The sequence below is a fragment of the Onthophagus taurus genome, unplaced genomic scaffold (genome assembly GCF_036711975.1).
Source record: "Onthophagus taurus isolate NC unplaced genomic scaffold, IU_Otau_3.0 ScKx7SY_13, whole genome shotgun sequence".
NCBI lineage: Eukaryota > Metazoa > Arthropoda > Insecta > Coleoptera > Scarabaeidae > Onthophagus > Onthophagus taurus.
This window is the reverse complement of record NW_027248938.1, coordinates 341,272-346,451: the sequence shown is the minus strand read 5'-3', so window position 1 is coordinate 346,451 and position 5,180 is coordinate 341,272. Positions and strand designations below refer to the sequence as shown.

The window sequence follows — 5,180 nt, the reverse complement described above, 5'->3', positions numbered from 1 at the left end:
TAATTAAGCACACACCACGTTCGAGCTACTACGAGGGCAGTATATGAACAGAATTCGTGCTAGGCATTACTATTTATTTTTAAAATTATATTTATTTTCCAATTTTTTCTGGCTTGGTAAATTTAAAGTCTAGTCTAATAAAAACTCGTCGTAAGCAAGGTTTCTTTAGGTACATTAGCGTCAGTCAACGGAAAAAATATATATTTATGGTTAACAACAAGCATCGCATCGTTTTGGTGTTGACATTCGCAAACAAAATTTTTTTACCACTATGCATTTTTAAAATTGGGGTGCGGATTAGATTCGAGTGCGGATAAGATTCGAGAAAATACGGTAATTTCACACAGCCATTCCTGAATCATACAATCCTCCTTTCATTCCTTCAACGAAAAAAAAGGTGTATATACAGGTGTATCTGAATGACTGCAACAAACTTCAAGGGGTGATTCTTTAGTGAATTTTAAGGGTACTTTGATACATTGAACCATGGGCGACTTCGGTTCCCCTAAGGAGCTACACCCCTCCAAAAATGGCGGAAAAATTTGGTTTAACTTTTTTTTCTCAAAAACCATAAACGCTGGCAAAATGAAATTTGGGGAATACGTTTAATTCATAATAGGGCACGTTTTGACCCTATTTGTACTTTCAACCTACCCTTCTAAACTACTAAACGTAACCACCCCCGTTCAATTTATGCCTACATTTTGTTACAGTCTAATTTATTCCAATGTTTTGTATTTATGTTACTTGTAAATTTTTTTATATTGTAATTTTTTTTAAGCGACAGAATCTGGAGATCCTTTTTTCCCTTCCTATTATTCCTTCATTTGTACGGAATTATCATTATAAATTTTCTTTTCTTTCTATTCTTTTCTTATATTTCGCCTTCTCTTTAATAGATGTTATTTTCTTAATTCTTTACTTATTTTAAATTTCATACGGAAAAGTTGTTGCGCGCAGGTCGAGTTTTTTTTTTCGAAATTGGATTTAGGTTTTCGAAGAGGAAGTCTCACTCTTTTTGGTGGCACGAGACTCAACGTGTAACGTCGTTGTGTAGGCGTTTTGGTTGACATTTTGAGTGATTCATTTGGTCATAATTTGATTTAACGCATCCGAATTAATCGGGATCATCACATCGACAATTTATTTGAGAACAAGTTTAAGTTCTTTCTTACGGTTAACCCGGCTATTTTGCGTTTTGAGTCGATTTACTTTTCACACGTGCGAGGCCTTTAACATCTGAGGTATGTGATAGTAATTTAATAGAAATTTAATCATTCAATCATTTATTCAGACACAATCAATACTTATAATATTTGGTAATTCCAAAAAAAAAAAAAAAAATTTGTTTAACTTAATAATTTAACAATTCTTTTTCTTTCTTCTCTTTCTCCTTCTTTTTTAATTTTTTGTATCGTCCTTTTACTAATTTTTAGGCCTCCTATTTTGGGATATTATTATTCCGGGAATAGTTTCTTTGGATTTTTACATTGGGATTTTTCCATTCCAAAAGAAAAAAAAAAAATCAAATAATATAATTGTATGGTGGAGTGCCTCCCCTCTGCCGACTCCGAATACTTTCCCTCTCCAGAGGAATCGCTGCATAAAGAAGAATCTTACCCGTATCAAGGTCAGAACGTATATGTAAAGTTATTTTGTGTTCATTAATGTGTTGAATCGCTATAAAAAGAAAAGTTACTAATACTTACATTTGAGAATTTACTATAAACATTTAAAAATTTTACTTACCTTGCAAATAAATTATTGCAGATTGTAAGGGTAAAATCTAAATTTTGGGGTGATTTTTTTTTATTTTTTTTTTCTCGTCGAATTTTTTTTTTGGTTTTACTACGTTTCAAAAGACAAGCTTGTACTTTAAACAAAACGTATCGGGATCAATTTGTTTCAAGTTCTTTTGTTGAATTTTTTTTTATTACCGATTAATGCACTCCAATAATATACAACCAATCAGAGTAACGATCGTTTAAAATTTCGACCAATAAGGTGTATTTCTAAGTGGATAAAAGTTACCTAGGTTTTTCAACTGAATAAATCACACGTGATATTTTATAACTGATTAAAACGCGACTACCATATATATACTTTTGCTTACGTCACATTTTTGACAACTATAATTAAGTCAAAAATAGTTAATAAATAATTAAAAATTGTTGATAAATTGTGCAATTGTCGTGTATTAATCTCCCTAAAATACGCTCGAGCTTGATTTTAAATCAGGATAATTTTATTTTTAATTCACTCAAGTTTTGTTACCCTTTGGAAATAACTCTCAATCAAAATCAAAAGATAAAATCGCTCCAGCTAAAGCTGTCGCGATTTTATCATGCTTTTGATTTCGAGTTATTTCCATGGTAACAAAACTTTCGTGTAAAAATAAAATTATCCGATTAAAAGTCAAGCTCTTGTGTATTTACCCCCGAATATTTTCTACAGTCTTTTTTTTATTTTCATTTTAAAGTTAATTTTAACTTCTCCCAAAACAGTGGGTTTCCCATTTATTTAAATTTGAGTTATAAGTTATAATACTTTAGTTTATATTTTCGAATCTTCATTTTTTTTTATTATTCCATTTCTTTCTACAATTAAATTTTTTTGTTTTTAATAAACCAAATTATTTTTTTTGTAATATCAGGTGTTTTATAGAAATTTTGTATATGTGATCCTTGTGTGTCTATTCCTATTCCTGAACATCTACATTTCGTAATTGATGGACATCGCTGTAATAAATTACGTGGCGCCAGATATAAATTAACGAACCTCCCCGTCTTCACTGAGCTAGTTGAGGTTCGGCGGTGTTTTCATTTTTTTTTGGGTTGGCACGGAAGGGTTAAAGGAAAACCATCTTGGTCAAAAATTTTTTTTTTTGTTGATTCCGGTACGTAACGGCGTTATAAGTATATATATATTTATATATTTTTTTTTTTTTATATATATATATATAAATTAATATATAAAAAAAAAAAAAAAATTTATTTATTTTATATTTAAATTAAATTTTAATATAAATATTTAAATATATAATAAAAATTAAAATTTTATTTATGAAAATTGAATTTAAATTATTTTAATTTAATTTTTATTTGTATTTTTCAGTTAAATTAAAAATGAAAAAAAAATTAAAAATTTAAGAATTTTGATTTTTGGCATTATGGTAAAATGTGTATTAGCAAAAATTGAAATTTTTTTTTTTCGGATTTTTTTTTTTCGATTTTTGGTATTATGGTAAAATGTGTAGAAATGAAAAAAAAAAATTTTTTTTTTTTCAATAAATATTTAATGAATATATATAAGGAGAATTTATTAATTAATAAATATTATTAATTAATAATATTAATAAATATTATTAATTAATAATATTAATAAATATTATTAATTAATAATATTAACCTAATATGTGAGGATTAATAATTAAAATTTTTATATATAAAAAAATAAATGGATACTAGAAAAAGAAAAAGAAACATTATATGATCTATATATATATAATAAATTTCTTATATTTATATATAATAAATTTATTATAATAGCTATATTTATTTTATATATATAAACTGACCGGCAAAAAAAACCGGTCACTAAAATTTTGCCACAATTTCAAAGCTGGGTTTCTCGCGAACCACTCATTCGATTTTGATGATTCCTTTTTTGATCGAAAGGTTGATTCTTCTGTAATAGTCCTGCGATAGAAATTTTTATTCGGATATTAATTTGAGCATATACAGGGTGCAAGAATGAGAAAGTATTTTTTCTCGAAATTTGTAATACCCTGTGGAGTGCAGATGCTACAGCAGAGGGTGTTAACTGGAATCAAACGGTAACCCAATCTTTTCTGAACATTTTGTTTTTTTATTCACTCTATTATCTCTGTTACTAACGAAGATGCAGTGTTTTAAAGCGAACGCCTGTGAAAACAAGACAAACAAGCATACAAAATCTAAGGTGGCGCGGTAAGTAGCGTATGTCAGTTGTTTCGAATAGTAAATTGACAGTTGTCAAAGATGCCGTTGTCAATAACTGATGTTGCGCGTATTATTAGTTTAATTGAAGATGGCAAAAGTCAGCGGTACGTTGCCCATACGTTGGGTATACGCCGAACAACAGTTCAGGATGCCTGGAACCGATATGTGGAAACAGGAAATTTTACTAGGCGGCAAGGTTCCGGTAGAAGACGAGTGAAAACAGCAGTTGATGATCGATTTATTGTGCTAAACACTCTGAAGAATCGTAGAACGACTGCTATAGAAACTCGGCATCGTCTTCAAATGGTGCGTGGGATTGACGTAAGTGAAAGAACCATTCGTCGAAGACTTGCTGAAAGTGATCTAACTGCAAGAAGACCAGCCAAAAGACAGCGGCTGCTCCAGAGACATCGGCGAGCACGTCTTCAATTTGGGCGCCTACATACGAATTGGGAAATGGAACAATGGGGTAAGGTGCTCTTCACTGACGAGTCCCGATTATGTCGCCGGTCACCTGATGGTCGAGAACGAGTGTGGAGACGTCGTAATGAAAGGTTTGCGACTTGCACAATTTCGGAAAGAGTACCTTTCCATAGAGGTTCGGTCATGGTATGGGCGGGTATTTCGATGGAAGCGCATACAGCGCTCATCTTTGTTGAAAATGGCACGCTAAATGCCCACCGTTATATCCAAGATATTCTGCAAGAAGCTGTCGTGCCCTATTCCGAGTGGTCAGCGTGCAGCCCGGACCTTAACCCTATCGAACATCTTTGGGATCAACTTCAGAGACGCATTCGTCGTCGTCCTGTCCTACCGGACAACCTTCAGGAGTTACGAATTGCTCTTGAAGAAGAGTTTACCGCAATTCCTCAGGAATCAATTACAAACCTAATCAGTTCGATGCCACGTCGACTACATGACGTTATTTTGGCTCGTGGGGGGCACACACGTTATTAATTTTCGTGTTATTATTAATTATTACATTAAATTAAATTTTTTTTCTTGTTTATGTGTCCTTGTTTTTACTGCATATTAGAACTGAGAACAGATGTTTACAATAATGAAGGACGTACGCAATTCTGTAATTCTAAGAAAATGTAAGTGCTTCTGAAAAACTGTTTCGAGTGCCCAGTTTTAGTTTTCAAGGTCAGTGATTTAAGGCGCCATTTTTGGCCACAATGATTAAAATTCTGTATAGGC

At 31.5% G+C, this 5,180-nt stretch overlaps 1 long non-coding RNA gene across 1 annotated transcript; it reads left to right on the top strand.

The window, feature by feature from the left end:
- The first annotated feature begins 707 nt into the window (after positions 1 to 707).
- Positions 708 to 2,649, top strand: LOC139432275 (uncharacterized). The gene is made up of 2 exons (XR_011642126.1): positions 708 to 1,244; positions 1,437 to 2,649. It is a non-coding gene; the product is annotated as an uncharacterized lncRNA (long non-coding RNA).
- Positions 2,650 to 5,180: the final 2,531 nt, after the last annotated feature.